Raw genomic sequence first — 20,423 nt, 5'->3', positions numbered from 1 at the left:
AAACAGCTGATGGAGTATACACTAACCTGTGCCTTATTCAGAGACAAGGGGCCTGTTTCAGAAAGGAGGTTAAGTGAAAACTCAGAGTATTTTAACCCTGAAATGAAAGAAACTCTGGGTTTTCGGTTTCAAAATGGCAGGTTTGTTAAACTCAAGAAATCAGGGTAAGTCAAGCCTGTTTCTGAAAGAAAGGTAACTTTAACTCAGAGTCAGTTACTGTGGTAACTTACTCTGTGAATCTAACTTGGTCCAGAGCAGGTTTTATTCTCTAAACTCTGAGTTTCTGTCGGTCTCCTCCCCTTTTTTAAAGATGAAGCGTATTTCTCTCATTAGTCTTACGTTTCCACACACCTATTTTAGAGCTCATTTTGGAGATGCCCATAAAAACGATTGATGGAAACGTCATGATTCACATAACTTTTGAAAATATGCATAATAAAACATTTGCATAACTGAGTAGGTTAAACTTTTATTTGATAAGAAAAGATGCGCATAAACTACGAAGTGCACTTAACAAATTACAGTATGTACATAAAAAAAAAAGTTTGTTAGAGATGATGATGAAAATGTGTGTGAATGGACAAACCAGCTGACTGAGCACACAGTAGAACATCTTAAATGTTGTTTTAGTCATTCTAAAATGCCTTAACTGTTTCAGAATTAGTGTATTTATTAATTACCTCCGAGCGTCTGGAGCGTGTCAAGATCTCCGCGTCTGGCTTCAAACGCCCCCACGTGTTAATTGTGTCTTCTGAGGCGCAAGTATTAAATAAAAAATCATTAACGCAGCTTGTTCTACCGCAGTAAATTCTGTTTTTACTGTTGATATTTGGCGCAAGTTAATCAGGAAGTGACGATTGTGTTCTCTTTGACTCGTTGGATGAAAATGCTGCTTTATTCGCATCTTTTAGGCGTTATTCCAGTTTTGCACAAATTTATGTAAGCCTGTATTTTGATGGAAACATAGCTATTGCCTACATTTTTTGTCACACACAGAACAAAGTCACGTACAAGGCTTGTCCTTTTTTCCATAAATATTTAGCTTAACCTTCGACATGTACTGTTACTAGATTAATGGGATTATTATTCTGTCTAAAAATTATTTTTAGCACTGCTTAGGTTCTTAATGTTATATCAACCTCTATCACTTGATCAATAAAAAGGCAGACACACAAGTGCACTGTTAAATCTATTAAAACTGATAAACGTGTATAAAAGTTTAGAAAAAAGTATAAAGTCATACATTATATTACTTATTTTATTATACTTAAATGTTTAAATAATTTTTTTTAAAAATTACGCATTAACTTGAGCAGCTGTTTTCCCAGGCTAACTGTCTCTGTTTCACTAATGGTTGCTTCTTTTTAAATATATACACTCATATTTGCTAAAACTTTGCATGAGCAAATCAAGTTCAGCTGGGAAAAGAAATGGTGATCTCTTTTTTTTAGATGTTGCCATGGTCACTCATAATATCTGCGCTCCATTGATAATGCCTTTTTATAGTCACGGTGTGCGCTCTTAACTCTGAGTTGGTCTACTCAAAGTTGATTGACCCAACTCAGATCAGCTATTCTGAAACCGAAAACTCTGAGTTTTTAATCTCTCGGTAAATCAACTCAGAGTTCAAGTTTAAACTCCGAGTTGTTTGAACCTCCTTACTGAAACAGGCCCCAGATGGCGCCAAACGGTCAAAAACACAAAGCTAACAGAAACGAAAACAGCTGATGGAGTATACACTAACCTGTGCAGTATTGAGACACAAGATGGCACCAAAGAGTACAAGACAGTCAAAAACAGCAGCGTGACAGACAAACACGTAAAAATTAATGTGGACGTAGAATGTGAATATATTCACTGATGCTAAAGGTGATTTTCAGTTCCCAGATGAGTGTGTTATTCAGCGGTTGTCATTTAGGAATATAAAGTTCCTTTGAATGTCGCGACAGACCAATCAGAATAGAGCATCCCAGACAGCAGTGCAATAAAACAAGATATTAAACATTATAGGAAAAAAATAGAAGCTAATGAAAACGGCAATGACAAGTTTAGACGAACAGACTGCATCTGTTTTTGGACTTGCCAGATCTTTTCTTGGTCCTTGCATAACCAGCTTGAAATAGATCTGAAAACTGAAAGCTACAGGAGCCCACAAGCAACATTTTTATCCTTCACACCAGTCTTGACGACTGTTTACATATGAAAGAAAGGCAGAAAGACAAGAGAGAAAGATCACTCATTTTAACCATTAAATCTGGTTTAAACTTCACAAATAGGAACAATGTCGACAACAGCAGTTTGTTTTTCTGTCGCCTTTTGTCTCGGTCTAAAAACATACTGTTGCAACTCAAGTAATAAACACTCACCGGCCACTTTATTAGGTACACCTTTAGTACCAGGTTGGACCCCCTTTTGCCTTAATCCTTCGAGGCACAGATTCAACAAGGTACTGAAAATATTCCTCAGAGATTTTGCTCTGACATGATAGCATCACACAGTTGCTGCAGATTCGTTAGTTGCACATTCATGATGCGGATCTCCCATTCCACCACATCCCAAAGGTGCTCTATTGGATTGAGTTTTGGTGACTGTGAAAGCTATTTGAGTACAGTGAACTCATTGTCATGTTCAAGAAACCAGTCTGAGATGATTTGTTCTTTATGACAGTGTGTTATCCTGCTGGAAGTAGCCATCAGAAGATGACTACACTGTGGTCATAAAGGGATGGACATGGTCAGTAACAATACTCAGGTAGACTGTGGTGTTGACATGATGCTCAATTGGTACTAATGGGCCCAAAGTGTGCCAAGAAAATATCCCCCACACCATTACACCACCACCACCAGCCTGAACCGTCGATACAAGGCAGGATGGATCCATGCTTTCATGTTGTTGATGCCAAATTTTGACCCGACCATCCGAATGTGGCAGCAGAAATGGAGACTCAGACCAGGCAACGACGTAAAAATCCCAGTAGATCAGCAGTTTCTGGTTTCTGGCACCAACAACCATGCCACCTTCAAAGTCTTCTTTCTTCCTCATTCTGATTCTTGGTTTGAACAGCAGCAGACCGTCTTGACCATGTCTATATGCCTAAATGCATTGAGCTGCTGCCATGTGATTGGCTGATTAGAAATTTGCATTAACGAGCAGTTGTACAGGTGTACCTAATAAAGTGGCCAGTGAGTGCATCACCTTTTCTACAGAAGACACTGTTGTCCTAAAAAAGAAAACAAAAAAACCCTTTTAAATAATGTCTAAAAAAAATACGGCAAACCGCCATATACCTAGCGATAATGCACTTATGCCTTTTTTACAAGAATAAAATAAGGAGAATATCTAATGTAGAAAGTTAATAGTTGCCTTTACATAAAAAATTATGGGGTCACCCTTCTTTTTAAAGCACATAGTTGACTTTTTAGAAGTTAGTTACAATCTGTTAGCTTTAAGGAGATCTATTTGCTATTTAAGACAGTGAAAGTTTTTAAGCTGAGGAGCTACTTTATGCCCCATCCTCTCATAATTTTTCAGCTGAGATGAAGTAAAATGAAAGTATATATATATATAAAAATACATTTAAAAGTACTTCACGGGACTAGGGTTGTAACAATATACCGGTATGACGGTCTACCACGATTTGAACGTGCACGATTATCATACCATGAACAATTGCATATCAACGGTTTTAACCCTTAAAGACCGAGACAGCCGCCCGCGGCTAAAAATAAGTATTGCTCTTAAATGTTTAATAACTTTTGATCCGCTGATCCGATTCATACAATTCAAAGATTGGCATAAAGAAGAGAATCTCAGCTTTCCAGTGCTGTATAACATAACATTCGCGGACTTTCAGAGGCTCCGGAATCAGGGCGGTTACGTCATCAAAATTTGACAACGCTGATTTGACAAAGAAACGCTCGTCACTGTGTCTCCGGACAAACCAGTCACGATACATTGATGCATTGTCCCTCCTCCATGCCCAGATTGGTTCAAACTCGCTATATCACAACCAATTAGCATAGGTTTTGCTTTTGTTTGTGGACCAACAACGAGCGTTTTGAACAACACGGAATGAGAGATAGGCATACATTTATGCGCGGCTAAATAAAACGCAAAAAAAAAAAGTTTTGCATGAAATAATTCTCATACTAAGTACTTTTGCATGCACAGCAGCACAGAAACATGACAAAACAGTGACACAGCAAAGACGAACTGCTGCTCTTGCTGTTTTCAAAAGACGCAAATGAAGGTGCAGCTGTTTGTCTGCATTGCAGACAACCATATCCAAATCCATATCCACAGACAACCATATCCATGCTGGCACATAAAACCTAAGGATGTTCCATATTGAATCTAGTTTCGTTATGTAACTATTTATAGTATAGTAAATATGTATATCTATTTTTTACTGAGGATTTGCACCATGTTTATTTGGACTTTGACACATTATTTATTATTTTCTTATTTTTTTATTTGTTCATTGTAAGTGGTGTTGTTTATAGTAACTGAAAATATATTATTTGGAAAAAGTCAAATTTGCTTCACTGTCCTATTATTTTGTAACACTTTTTTCTGTTTTGTTCATTCCCAGACCTTTTGGGCAGATACATTGTCAGTAAATAAATGCATTTTTTCCCCCATAGAAAAACCTTTGTTCAGTCAGAAAAGGTGTTCTTATTCTTTTCAGGGTCTTTGCTATGAGAATTACTATTTAATACCGTATACCGCGAAACCGTCAAACCGTGATATTGTTTTTTACGATTATCATATCGTAAAAAATTCATACCGTTACAACCCTACACGGGACATTTAATGAAGCAGTTTATTTATTTATTTACTATATGCATCATTTTACAAAAACTAAGCTGAGTCAACTTACAGTTCCAAGAGGTTTCAATTTTTTTAGGTAACAAATTGCCTTTTACAGTGACACAGCATTTCAACATATCTACTTCTATGTATTTACTGTAAACATGATGCAGTAGTGCAAATGCTTTTCCATGTTTAATCTAAAAACAAACAAAATGCAAACAATCTGAATTATTGTTCCAAGCACAACGTTTCTTTTAAGAAATCTGCTTGCATTATTGTCGACTCTGTGCATCTTTTGCAGGATAATCTACTGTGCTTGGCCTTACTGTGCACATTTAAACGCATGATTTCATAACCATTTTCATGCCACTTTCACAAAGCCTTTGAGCAACATCAGACCGCAATAAATTGCAGGCATTAAAGAGAAATGCTCCTGACAGCCCATAATTACAAGCAGCAAAGTCATCATGACCGCATCTGCAGACCATGAGACACAGACTGAATGTTAAACAGGGTTTTGCTGTATCACGTTTTCTAGACAGTAAATGTTTGCAGGACTGGGCAGGACTGCTGTCTAAGAAAAAATAAATGAAGTCTTAATGAAAGCTAGTTTTGTTTGTTCGAACCTGTAGAACAGCACCAACAGGCTATTGTCCAGTGCTAATCTGCTGTAAACGTGTGTCAGGTGGGTTGTCGGTGTTGTTTTAGCCTGAAGCATTAGAGGTTTTGTTTTTGTTTATTTTCTGGAATCAAAACATTTCCTTACCACAGTTAAAGCTTTGCATAACAATAAACCGCATAACACACTCGAGGGCATTCTGCGCTTCAGCTACTAAAACAGCAATAAAAATAATCAACTTTGCTTTAAAAGCTATTGATTTCTAAAAAAATAAGCGATTAGTTAACTTGACTTCAAAAAATTAAGCAAATCCATTTATTTAACGCAGTTAGTTGATTTTGCTTAAAAAGCTGTGTATTTGAAAAAATGTGAAGTTATTAGTTGACTTTAAAAGACTTTACTTTAGTAAATTGGGTAAATCCATAGCTTTTAAAGTAATTATATCTGTGACATTAGCTCTCAGTACTAGGCATTGGATGGTAATCATTTTCAAGGTATACCGCGGTTTTGAAAAGTCAAGGTTTTTTAAAACCGCCAAGATTTTCTGTAATATCGTTCCTAAGGTATGTGTAAGTTTTTTTGGTAACACTTTACAATAAGGTTCATTAGTTAATGCATTTACTAACATGAACTAATCATGAACAACACATGTACAGCATTTATTAATCATAATTGAACATTTACTAATGCATTATTAACATCCAAGTCCATGCTTGTTAACATTAGTTAATGCACCATGAGTTTACATGAACTAACAATGAACTACTGTATTTTAACTAACTAACGTTAACTAACATGAAAAAATACAGTAGTAAATGTATTGTTCATTGTTTGTTCATGTTAGTAAATGCATTAATTAACACTAACTAATGAACCTTATTGTAAAGGTGTGACCGTTTTTTTGTTTTTTTTCCCACGTTTGCGGATTGAACCACCAACTTTCCACCCAACACTGGGAAATTATTATTATTATTATTATTATTATTATTATTATTATTATTTCTAGGCTTTACTTATAAAATAAGTATATATATTGCTTTTAAAGCAATTAGTTAACATTAACGCTCAGTAAATTAAAAGAAATATTACATTACTGAGAAAATATTAAGTAAAACATGCCCTGAGCTTAAAATCAAAAGAAAAGAGAAATTGAAGTTCACATTTTGTTTTAATATATAAGGTTAGTTTTTACATTGTGAAATTCCCAAGTGAATTAAACATTTTCTTTTTCTGATCTAATTGTCTGGTTGATTCCTCATTATTTTTACTGTTTATTCTTTGTATTTTAAGTCAATTTATTTATTTCACACTACAAAAAAATACGACCTTAAATTACGCATTTTTTTAATGCCATAATAATAAAAACAACAACAATAATAATAATAACATCTAATAATAACAATATCTGCTATTTTTTATCTTTGAAAGTGGCACATAATAAAGGGGGAATAGCTAATTATTATATTTACCAAAAAATATGTTAAATAAAATGCATTATTATTATTATTATTATTATTATTATTATTATAAACCAAATAATTTATCTCCTTATGATTTAAGTTTGCATAACTGATCATAACAACAACATCTGCTATTTTTAATCTTTGAATGTGGCACATAATAAAAGGGGGGAAAAGGGGAAAAATTATAATATTTACCAAATAATATGTTGAATAAAATGCATTATTATTATTATTATTATTATCATTATTATATACCAAATAATTTATCTCCGTATGATTTAAGTTTGCAAAACTGATGATAATAATAATAATAATAATAATAATAATAAGATAATAATAATTTTTATTATTTTATTATGCTAATTTTTATCCTTGAATGTGGCACTTCATGCGGGGGGCTAATTATTATATTTACTAAATAATATGTTAAATAAAATGCATTATTATTAATATTATTAGAATTTTTTTATCCCCAAAAAACTAAGCTCCTTATGATTTAAGTTTGCAGAACTGATAACAACAACAACTGCTATTTTTTATCTTTGAACGTGGCACATAACAAAGGGAGGAAAAGCTAATTATTATATTTACCAAGTAATATGTTAAATAAAATGCATTATTGTTATTATTATTATTATTATTATTATTATTATATACCAAATAATTTATCTCCTTATGATTTAAGTTTGCAGAACTGATAATAACAGCAACAACAATAATGATAATAATAATAATAATATCTGCTATTTTCTTTAAATGTGGCACATAATGAAGGGGGGAAAGCTAATTATTACATGTACCAAATAATATGTGAAATAAAAAATATTATTATTATTGTTATTATTATTAAACAAATAATATATCTCCTTATAATTTAATAATAACAACAACAACAAAAATAATAATAATATATCTCATATCTGGTATTTTTATCTTTGAATATGGCACATTAAAAAAAGAACTTGAGTGAAACTTTCATCCTTATCACTCTACAAAGACTTTTTTCGATTACTTTCTTTCAAATGAAAAGATTCAAGATTGCATCAACACAACTGTCCTTGGCCGATCACTCCAGGCCGGTCGGTAATCCCTAGTTAAAGCATATCTCTGCTGGAGATTTAAAAAGAGCACACTCTCAGGGGCACACTCGTTTCCAAGCACTGAGAAACACACATCCGCCTGAGGGGAGAGCCATAATGGAGTCGCCTTGCAGAAAGACATGGGACAATAAACCTCCAGGGAACTACAGGGTGTGTCGGATCTTTCCTACCTGATCCAGCATGCTTTAAAATTGGGGCTAAGACTAGGATTCATTTATTGTATGCAAGAGAAACATGCACAAAAAAGCAGTAAATATGTTGCTGCATCCCATTTAAAACATTTAAATAAAACTAATAAAAAGTGGAAAAAATTAGCAGGATGTGATCATTTAATCTGTGAAAACTGCCACACTTTAAAATGTAAGTGGACCCTACCTGAATATGTGAGCAAGTGCATTGCATTTAAAGTGCTTTTAAAGGTTGAGTTTTAGACCCTACTTAAATGTAAAATAGCCATACTATATTTGCAGGCATTTAAAAAAAAACATAGCAAACATTCTTGCATATCTGAAAAACAATACTGAGTCAGATATTCTGCTTTGAAAATCTGTGTTACATGCTGGAACATCTGTCTTTGTTTTGATCTCTTTAACCCACCCAATGCCAGCTCAGTTATATCAATTATATCTCAGCATTCCACATCGTGAAAAATCGCGTTATTGCATTCATTCAGTCTTTACGGCTCTCAAAGGGCCCTATCATACACCCGGCGCAATGTGGTACAAGGCAAGGTGTTCTGAGGCGGACCGCTGGCGCGGTGCTATTTTGAGAAACTAAAATAGATTTTTCATTAGACCAAAACAAACCCGTCTAAACTCCAGCGCAGAGTTGTGCCTCGCTTACACACTGCTTAATACACACAAGAGAGCAATAGGCAAATATCTTTACATATGAAAACAATTAAAATTAAACTATTAAAATATTAAGGATATATATAGGATATAATAAGAATATATATGGGATATAAATATAAAGGATTCAAATATTACTAGCCTACATAAATGTGAAAAATCACTGCCTTCATGCCTTCTTCATCTCAGGAGGCTTTTCAGTTCATTCATAACAATTTGCTTTTGTATAATGTTATTATTATTAGCAGTATTATTTATTATATCCATATTTATATTTGTTTAATTAAAAACAAGCTTAGATTTGCCCACCTGTCAGGTTTTAGACCATCCGCTTGTTAAGTGATGACGTGTTTGTGACATATGTAATACTGTTTCCGGGTCCAAGCCACCATTCATTTGAGTGGAGAAATCATTCGTTTATGATCACGTTTTATTCCTATCACACATTAAAGTAAATTTTATATAAAATCATAGTGTACACAACAATCTCTGGGCTTGCTGCATAACAAATACCAAAATTTTAACAATTTATAAAACAATGAATCACTTTCTGGCCATCGGATATTAGGCATGGACATTTAACAAGCGGATATGGGGCACAGCATGTGTTTTCGGATAAAACTCAGGTTTTTGAACACAATTCGTTATTATTGTTCATTTATTCGTTTGCTGGAAATTAGAACTGAATTTAGAAATAGTTTTGAAACAAATCTTTGCGCTTAAACGCAATTAATTATTTATAGACTAATTGATGTCTGTGCGTAAAGGTTTCCTTATCCACGAGAGCAGAAGTTAAAGTAGATCGATTATCTCTCATTCTTGCGCGGCAGATGCTCTGTTTAACGGTTTTCTGTAAAAAAAAAAAAAAAAAAAAACAAACCGTTAACTGTTTGCTTGTGAAATGCTCATTTTTTCCACTTAGACTTACTTTACGTCCTGTAAATAGCGAATGCGCTTATGGTGCAACGCAGCTGGATCTTAAAGGGAATGGGAGATGAGACTCTGGTTGGTTTATTCTCAAAACACACCTATAACTTATTAAGAAAATAAACTCATCCCTTTTAGACCATGTGCCACGGCGCAAAGTGGATTTTCCCGTCCTTAAATTAGCAAAAATGCGTTCTGACACGCCCTAAAAGCGTTTGCGCCCTGCGTTTTGCGCTCTGCGCATGGACCGTCAAAATAGAGCCCAAAGTATGTGTTCTCGACCAAAATGTGACTTCCAGTGGACAGTAGCAGACTCCGAAATGAGATGCAGATTCAGAGATCCACATGAGGTTATGAATTAGCAACTGATATAAATAGTACAAGCGTAAACATTGTAACCGAGTGTCCTAACAACACGCTACGTGACTAGATTTGCAGAGATGAGCAGTTTGGTGGTTTGCACCAGACGAAACATGACAGAAATTTAAATACTGCAGCACAGAGTAGTGCGCTCCATCAAAATGGTAAGGTTTACCATCTAATTAATACATATTAAACCTCCTTAACATTATTAAGGTAGATCCTGAATGCCTGATATGTGTTGGTTTGCACTGAGTCACCTTTCTAAAGTTCAACTTCAAGCGTTTTTTTTTAATATTCCAGATCTGAGGTGAACTATCTGCTGCTGCTTTCAATAGTATGGCAATAAATGTCTTGTAAAATGCCATTCAAACTTGCATCATTATCATTTTCTACCGTGAGAAATAGCTGTCCAACTATTTCAGGTGTTGGTTAGGACAAAAACTCCTTTAAATATGAAAAATCTTCCTTCTATTGTGTGCCGTTGCTTTAATTTAGAACACGACTTAAATCAGCCTTTTGGCTCGATAGTTAGGCACACTCCTGTTGAGATTATCAATCTGGCAACCTGCCTTTGCGCGCGTTTTGAACCAGGCATGCAATACCTAGTTCAACTACTGAGTGTCAAACTTGGATATACTGCGCCTTTAAAAGCTATTGATTTATTAATTCTTTTAAAGCAATTAAATGACACCATGCATTAAAATAGAGGCTACACTGGGATTAATGTATTGCTAGAGAAATGTGCACAAAAAAGTAGTAATTAGGTATTTGCATCGCATTTAAAACACCAAAATAAAACAAGTAGGGATGAAACTGATCAAATGCACATACATTGCAATCAAATTTAAACTCTCTTTTCTTAAACTGACAGATTTCTGCTGCTCCAGAATCACATATAGACCACACTAGAGTCATTATATAGTTCAAACAGGTAAAAAAAGAACACAGAAAACGCCCCAAGATATTCTGCACTTATACAAATATTAACATTTGCTCAATTCAAATTTAAATAAAAAAGTACCGACAAGACTTGCTTGACCAGGTTTTATTATAGATGATGTTTTTTTGTTTTTTTCATAAAGTCGTTTCAAAAAGTCGGATGTAAAAATATAATTAGTTGACCTAAAAATGAGTAAATCATTTTTTTTTAAAGCGATTACTTTAAAAGCCATTGATTTATTGTTATTTTAAACCAATAAGTTGACTTTAAAACAAATGAGTTAAACCATTGTTTTTAAAGGGATTAGCTGACTTTTAAAAAGTGAGTAAATCTATTGCTTTTAAATCAATTTGACTCTTAAAATCAATTTGGCTTTTAAAGCTACTGATTTATTAATCTAAGTTGATTTGACTTTTAAAAAGGGAAGTTAATCTGTTCCTTTTAAAAGCAGTTCGTTGACTTTAAATGCAATGGATACTCACTTTAAGTAGTCAACCAATGGCTTAAGCAAATCAGTAACTTTTTAAGCCATTAGTTGATCCACTTCAAAAGCTATGGCTTTAATATATACAGTTGAAGTCAAAATTAATAGCCCCACTTTGAGTTTTTCTTTTTTAAATATTTTCCAAATGATGTTTAACAGAGCAAGAAAATTTTCATATTAATGTCTGATATTTTTTCTTCTGGAGAAAGTCTTATTTGATTTATCTCAGCAAGAATAAAATCAGTTTTTAATAAAAAAAAAACATTTTAAATTATGAGCCCCTTTAAGCTATTTTTTTTCGATAGTCTACAGAACAAACCATCGTTATACAATAACTTGCCTAATTACCCTAACCTGCCTAGTTAACCTAATTACCCTAGTTAAACCTTTAAATGTCACTTTAAGCTGTAAAGAAGTGCCTTGAAAAATATCTATTCAAATATTATTTACTGTCATCATGACAAAGATAAAATAAATCAGTTATTAGAAATGAGTTATTAAAACTATTATGATTAGAAATGTGTTAAAGAAAATCTTCTCGCCGTTAAACAGAAATTGGGGAAAAAATAAACAGTGGGGCTAATAGTTCAGAGGGGCTAATAATTCTGACTTCAACTGTATTTTTAAAAGCCATTGATTAACTTTACTTCAAAAATTGAACAAATTCATTGCCTTTTACAATGATTAATCGACTTTAAAAGCTATGGATTATATTTTTAAGTGACTTGTTGACTTTAAAAAGTGAGTAAATATATTGATTTTATTGTGATAAGTTGATATTACTGAATAAACCTGTTTCTTTACATCGATTAGTTGATTTAAAAATAAAAAGATTAAACCAATTTTCTTAAAAATTATTAGGTAAATTAATTGTATGCATAATATAAAAATTTAGTAAACAGCCTTTGAGTTACAAGATTAACTCCATTTTTAAAGTCAACTTTTCACTTTTAAAGCAATGGTTTATTCACTTTAATTAAAGAAACAAATCACTTTTTTCAGTCTCTAAAGTTAAAGTAAACATCTATTTTAATGCATTATAAATGGGCTTTGTTCAGCTGTGCGTCTTTTTATTGTATCTTATGTGAGATTTATGGTTGTATTTGTCAAATTAACAAGTAGAAATTCCCTGTTCCAGATGTTAGAAATTTTACAAGAAAACCCTAATTCTGAACTGGAGGTTTTTAAGTATCAATAAGAAGAAATATTCAGAAGAAAACGAGACTTGGTCAGAAAAATTATCTGCTTTGCTAATTTAAGCTCCTTTAATCTAGATTAAATGTAAAAAAATAAATTAATTTAATTTAATTAAAAAAGAAAATTGCACATGTACATGAATCAGGCAATTTCCTTTTGGCAAAATTTTCGTGATCAGAATAAGGTGTAAAAAAAAAAAAAGATTGGTGCATCACTAAAAAATAAGCAGACATATTTTCCCCATCACACAGAGTCTTAGATGTTGGATCAGTCAGTCAAATTTCTGGCTTGGCAGATGGAACATGCTAAACAAACATCTGGCATGTAAATCTGAGGGGTAAACGGGCAAGAAATGCAAATGAGCAGCAGCCATGTGTTACGCTCCTCTGATTACTGGACCAGTAAAGGTGCTTGTAACGGCTGAGTCTCTGACTCATGTTGATCCTGGACACATAATCAACAGACTGAAAAACCAGCAGCATCTCAGTCAGAGACCTGGAATGACTCCCAGAACGCAAATCCCTTATCAAGATTTTTAAAGTCACGAGCAAAGACTATTATGAAGACAAAAACTACACAGTAACTGTACTTTTTGTAAAAAACGGGTTTGCAAATGCATAAAAATATAGTTTATACACAATACTGTTCACATGTTTGGTCAGCAAGATTCTTTCTCTTTTTTTCCCCCCAATGTCTAATCTGCTCACTAATGTCACATTTTCTTGAAAAACAAAGTATAACTGTAACATTGAAATACTACTGTTAAAAAAAACTCTTTAAATAAATTATATATTTTTCTTTGTTGTGCAAATCATAATTTCTCCATTGTGTATTGTCAAAATAATTTGATCAAAACATTATTCCTTGATTATTAATGAAAAATATATATTACTAATGAAGGAACGAATTAAGGAAAAAACAAAGAAAGTAGCGAAGAAAGAAATAAAGGAATAAATGAACAAAGTAAGAAATTAACAAATAAAGAAAGGGATGTACGAAGGAAGGAATGAATTAAAGAAAAGTATTAAGAAAGGAACGAAGATAGGAACAAGGGAATTAAGGAAAGAATAAAGAAATGAAAGTAGTAATGAAGGAAAGTATAAAGAAAGGAGCAAAGGAAGGAAGGAATGAATGAACAAAGGAAGGAAGGAAGGAAGAAACAACCAAAGGAAGGAAGGAACAAACGAAGAAAAAAAACGAAGGAGGGAACAAGGAGTAAAAAAACTAAGGAACAAACTAACTAATAAAGGATGGAAGGAACAAATAAAGAAAAACAAGCGAACGAAAGGAGGAAGGAACAAACGAACAAAGGAAGTAACAAACAAAGAAACTAACAAACGAAGGAAGGAAGTAACAAACGAAGGAAAGGAGTAACAAAAAAAATTAAGGAAGGAACAAACAAACGAAAGAAGAAAGGAACAAATGAAGGAAGAAAGGAAAGAACAAACAAAAGAAGGAACAAACGAACAAAGGAAGGAGCAAACGAAGGAAGGAAGGAAGAAACTGAGAAACAAGGAAAGGAAGAAATAAATGAAGGTACAAAGGAAGAAAGAAACAAAGTAACAATTAATGAAGAAACTAATTAGGGAATGAATGAAGGAACAAAGGAATGTAAAAAGGAAGGAACGGATGAGCTAAGAATCGAATGAAGGAAGGAACAAAGGAAAAATGGAACAAGAAGGAAGGAACAAACAAAAGAACAAAGGAACAAACGAAGGAACAACGAAAAATAAATAAACGAAAAAAAGGTACAAACGAATGATGGAAGAGGAAGAAACGATAGTAGTAACAGATTAAAGGAGGAACTAGATACGGAAGGAATGAAGAAAAGAATGAGGGATTGCAGGTAGGAACAAAGGAGCGAATGAAGAAACAAATGAAGGAACTAAAGATGGAAAGAAGAAAGAAGCAAACTAAGGATGGGAGAAACATGAAGGAACAAAAGAAGAAAAGGAACAAAGGATGGAAGGAACACAGAAAGGAAATAACAAAAGAAAGATAGGAAAACGGAAGGAGGGAACGAACAAACAAAGGTAGGAACAAAGGATGGCAGGAAAGAGGGAATGGACAAACAAAGGTAGGATCGAACAAAAGAATTGATGAATAAGAGTTAAAAATAAATGAATAAAAATCAAGGTACTGATACATCAAGGAAGTGAATGATAAAATCCAGGGTGTCTACCATGAACGTTAATAAAGCAGGTTGTTTTAAATGCTGATAAGATTAAGCTCAATATAATAATTAATGATTAATAAGTCCCTCCTACAGTGAGCTGATCAGAGCGAATATGCGATCAACAGCTGCTTTACACTTGGAGATGAACACAGAGTTTAAAACCCTCAAAACAACCCACTCACAAACATTCAGGAGGACAGAAGCAGAGCCAAGAGCTTTCAATCCACTTAGAAAACAAATCCAAAAACTTTGCATTGCATGAAAACAAAGCTGTATGGAAACATCAGGCTGTGCTGGATCAAGTCCAACAATGCATAAAAAGAAAACACACAACAATCTGAAGCAAACTATTTAAATCTCCAATAAAAAATATATGCTTATAAACTAGGATGGAAATAGATGTCCCAAATGAAGTCAATATAAGGCGAGTGAGGTAAAAATCACTCTCTGTGCTTCATTCAAACAAATGCACTGATTAAACTACTCAATTTCTGTGTCTGATTGAATGCGTGCGGCTCTAAAGATCTGTTGTCAAAACCCACACAGACCAATTGGAATCAATTTGGGAAATGAGCATCACTCTCTCTGGTGTTATTGGAAATCAGTGGTGCACACAGATAGATGTAGTAAATATTGAGTGTTTAGACAGCAGTAGATTTAGATGTTTGTTGTCCTCTGTAATCCCACTGGCCAGACTAGATCACCTACTGTCTGAACTCTAACCAGATGATCAAACTAACGAGTGAACTGCGACTGAGTTCCCCATGTCAGGATTATTAATGTTAACCAAAATAAAGTTGAACTCAACAATTAATAACCTCTCAACTCAATTTATTTATAAAGCACTTTCAAAAATTATAACTATGAACCCCCCAATGTCTGAGTCTCTTCTGCAAACCAACGTCACATTTACTTGGAAAATAAAGTATACCTGTAATATTGAAATATTACTGTTTAAAATATTTTTTTTCAATTTATTTTTAATAAATTCATATATTTTTCTCTGTTGTGCAAATCATTATTTCTCCATTCTGCATTGTCAACATAATTTGATCAAAACGATAAACCTTGATTATCAATATTAAAAAATATAGTGCTGATGGAGCGATTAGGGAAAACAAGTGATGAACGAATAAAGGAATGTATAAAGGAAGGAAGAAATGATTTAAGGAAAGTATTAAGAAAGAAATGAAGATAGGAACAAGCGAATGAAGGAAAGAATGAAGAAACGAAAGTAGTAATGAAGAAAAAGTATTTCCTTTATTCTTTCCTTTATTACTACTTTCGTTTCTTCATTTCTTCAGGAGCGAAGGGAGGAAGGAATGAACGAATGAACAAAGGAAAAACAAAGGAAGGAAGAAACAACCTAAGGAAGGAAGGAAGGAAGGAACAAGTGAACTAACCAAGGAACAAACTAATTAATGAAGAAAGGAAGGAACAAATGAAGGAAGAAACAAACAAATGAATGAAAGGAGAAACAAATTAATGAAGAAAAGGAACAAATGAACAAAGAAAGAAACAAACGAACAAAGAAAGGAACAAACGAAGGAACAAATAAAGGAAGGAACAAACAAAGGAAGGAACAAAAGAATGAAAGAAGGAACAAACAAAAGTAGGAAGGAACAAACAAACAAAAGAAATGAGGAACAAACGAACAAAGAAAGGAAGAAACAAACGAAGGAAAGAAGGAAGGAACAAACAAATGAAGGAAGGAGGGAACAAACAAACTAAGGAAGCAACAAACGAAGGAAAGAGGGGAAAAGAGCAAACAAATGAAGGAAGGAATAAACGAATGAAAGAAAGGAACAAGTAAAAGGAGGAAGGAAGGATGGAACAAAGAAAGGAAGAAACAAACTAAGGAAAGAAGAAAGGAACAAACAAAGGAAGGAACGAACGGATGAAGGAAGAAAGGAAGGAAGGAACAAAAGAATGAAGTAAAGAAGGTTAAAACAAATGAAGGAAGCAAAGAACAAACAAACGAACTAAAGGAACAAATGAAAGGAAAGGAGGAACAAGCTAAGTAAAGAACAAATAAATGAATGAAGGAAGAAACTGAGAAACAAGGAAAGGAAGAACTGAATGAAGGTACAAAGGAATGAAGGAACGAAGTAACAATTAAGGAAAAAACGAATTAAGAAAGGAATGAAGGAACGAAGGAATGAAAAAAGACATGAAGGAACGAATGAACTAAGAATCAACTCAATTTATTTATAAAGCACTTTCAAAAATCATAACTATGAATCAAAGTATTGCAGCGAGATAATTAAAATTCTAATAAAGGGCAAACGCTTCATTAAAAACATTTGTAAATCTGTTGCTTTTGCAAACAAACACATCATGAGGCTGAAGGATAGAGCAGTTTTCAGACTCCAGCGGGGGATTCAGACATCAGGAAAGGTACTAGTAAGTGTCACGTCTAATAACTTAAACATATTGTTGCACTTTTTACAATGTGAACAACTGCCTACATTCCCAGTTATTCTAGATAAATTACTTCAATTGATCTCGCAGTTCTGCCAATCCAACAACACAAACAACAGCAAAGCAATTAATCCCATCCAAACCTGCCAGACTGAGTTCATTTAAACTGTGCTGATGAATTCAGCTGAACTCCAAGCCCATGTTTCCACCATGCCAATTAGCCAGAGTGTGAGCAATAAACATCCCTATTGTTATAACAACTATTTGCCACCTTCAGGCCTTGAGACTTGGCGCTCACTCCCCATGATGAGCATTTATTAATAATGAACAGACTCTGAAACATTAATGCTTAACCCTAGCAGAGGCGCCAATTCATTAAGACAGATGGTTTGAGATGTAAACACTAGAAATGACAAAGGGCAGAAGAGCCAAACTGAGAGACCCAACACCCAACGCTTATTCATTATTTTGTGATCTAATAAAAAGATTGCAGAAGAGCTTTTAATCACAGATCAAAGAGGCCAAAGAGTTTAAAGTCAATTAAAGGTAAAATTCACCCAGAGACAAAGGTGATTCCAAAGCTTTGAGATTTTTTTTCTGTTAAACACATGCAAGAGAATATACTTTTAAGGATTTTTGGAAACCGGTAGAAATGGATTTTCATTGCATTTGGTTTCACTAGCATGGATATCAATGGCTACTGCATAGGGATGTAACGATATTGTAAATACCGTCATACCGCAATATTAAATTTTTTCGATATTACCGAAGTCGCATGACTCGGTAAAACTATAGGTCTTCAGAGAAAATTTGCTCAGGCGAATGAAGCGAACGGGAGGTAGCTGAAACTTCATTTCCCATCAGCCCCGGCGTGGCCATAATCCTTTGCGGTCTGTTGTCGCTACAGATCCAGTAATGCGGAAATGGAGTGTGCTGCTAGTAGCGGAGATGAAAAAAAGATGGAAATGATCGAACCTAAAGCAGTGTTGTCGCCGCGCACGTTCTGATCAGCTGTGTTGTGGCGCGCGTATTGTAAAGCGCCGAGGGGGGGTTGAGCGCGCATATTCAAGAGAGGTGTTGTCGCGCGCCTACTGAAGGGCTGGACGGAGGTTGTGTCGCGTCGCGGGGGCACTTTTGATCGTTTTGGAAGGGCATTTTCTATCCAAGACTAAAAAGGGCATGTGCACTGCACAGGTTGAGCCCTATGTGTGCACGTGCCTGCAAGTTGGGGAATACGACTAATAACAGTCATGGGGACTGCAGAAACACAGCACACTGTTCAGATTGATGCAGACATTGACTTGTACCGCAAAGAGACCTCTATCTCACTCATGGTTTGTCTTCTCAAGTGGGGGAAAGACAATGCACAACGTTACCCACTGCTGTCAACATGGGCCAAGTCATATCTCTCTTGTCCCAGAATCCTCAGTCCCAAATGAGAGGGGTTTTTTCTGTTGCAGGGGACATTGTAAATACCCAGAGATACCAGCTTTTACCAGATTATAATTATATGATAATTTTTCTTTAAACCCATCTCTATCTAAGTGAGTGATTAAATGTTAAATGTGATGAGTTTTCAACAATACTAAATTGAAACTTTATTTTTTTACATGGTTTAATAATTTTTTTGTTATTAAAATTGAAGTTCCTGTTTCAAAGCTAACAGATAGATGGCTAATTTGTATGTTATTGACACTTTTGGCACTTTTTTGGAGTATTTTCAAAAGTTGTTTTTTTTCTGTAAATGATTCAATAAATACCGTACCGTGACATTCATACCGAGGTATTACCGTACCGTGAAATTCTGATACCGTTACATCCCTACTACTGCATGGTTTCCACTACATTTACATTTAGTCATTTAGCAGACGCTTTTATACATTCATTCTTCCGTGGCGGGGCGCCACACTAAAATTCATCCAGCCACGGCTACATAACAGCTTCTTATTCAAAATATTCTGTTGTTTTTTTAAATAGCAGGTTAAAAAAAATAAAAAATAAAAATAAAAATAAATAAATAAAAAATAATAATAAAAAATAATAATAATAAATAAAAATTTTTTTTTTTAAAAACGCACCAAAAACGTATGAAAAGGTAAATGAATGACTTTTCTGTGACCATAGTAGTGCTGTGCGTTCTGTTTAACCCGTTAAAGTGACGTGCTGACTGACAGACTGACTTGACAGGTGTGTGACACGTCAGACCATCAAACATGGCGTAGCTTTCAGTTATGATGAATTGAGTTTCCATAATTATACTTTATTTATAGATAAAGGTCTGTGGCTCTGCATATATTGACTTTATCTTGCTGGAGTTTATATCCGTTTCACTTTACTTCAGGACGAATTAATGCCGCAGCCCGCTCTGCAAACTTCAAACTGCTATTGGAGACGTTCATAAATATTCCTAGCAAATCTAATAAATGTTGGAGACATACTCGGTACATAAACGCACTAAATAACACTTCAGCCGCGTTTATTTTAGGGCGCACAAGAAAATCTGCACTTGAACAGCGTATATTTGGGGGAGCGCAAGAAGTTTTGTGCACTAGTTTTGTGCCACAGCCATATCACCCTGCAGCCCAAGACCGGTTACTCACTAAAGCTAAGCAGGGCTGAGCCTGGTTAGTACCTGGATGGGAGACCACTAGGGAACACTAGGTTGCTGTTGGAAGTGGTGTTAGTGAGGCCAGCAGGGGGCGCTCAACCTGAGGTCTAAGTGAGTCCTAATGCCCCAGTAAAAGTGAAGGGGACACTACACTGTCAGTGGGCGCCGTCTTTCGGATGAGACGTTAAACCGAGGTCCTGACTCTCTGTGGTCATTAAAAATCCCATGGCACTTCTCGTGAAAGAGTAGGGGTGTAACCCCGGTGTCCTGGCCAAAGTCCCTCTATCGGCCCATACGATCATGGCCTCCCAATCATCCCCTTCCACTGAATTGGCTCTATCACTGTCTCTCCACTCCACCAATAGCTGGTGTGTGGGGAGCGCACTGGCGCCGTTGTCCTGTGGCAGCCGTCGCATCATCCAAGTGGATGCTGCACACTGGTGGTGGTGTGGAGAGATCCCC

The 20,423-nt window shown here is 34.7% G+C and overlaps 1 protein-coding gene and 1 long non-coding RNA gene across 4 annotated transcripts in view; both read right to left on the bottom strand.

Annotated features, from left to right (window-relative positions):
• Positions 1 to 20,423, bottom strand: part of slc9a1a (solute carrier family 9 member A1a) — a 407,815-nt gene that overhangs the window by 376,541 nt on the left and 10,851 nt on the right. The gene's annotated exons all lie outside the window — the stretch shown is intronic.
• On the bottom strand, positions 3,597 to 19,371 carry LOC147840459 (uncharacterized). The gene is made up of 4 exons (XR_015512307.1): positions 19,182 to 19,371; positions 17,347 to 18,053; positions 4,709 to 4,796; positions 3,597 to 4,565 (listed from the first exon to the last, which is right to left on the bottom strand). It is a non-coding gene; the product is annotated as an uncharacterized LOC147840459 (long non-coding RNA).

This window comes from Danio rerio, chromosome 16 (genome assembly GCF_052040795.2).
Source record: "Danio rerio strain M-AB ecotype USA chromosome 16, GRCz13ab, whole genome shotgun sequence".
Lineage (NCBI taxonomy): Eukaryota > Metazoa > Chordata > Actinopteri > Cypriniformes > Danionidae > Danio > Danio rerio.
Note: the sequence above shows the minus strand (reverse complement) of the source record. Positions and strands in the feature narration are given on the sequence as shown.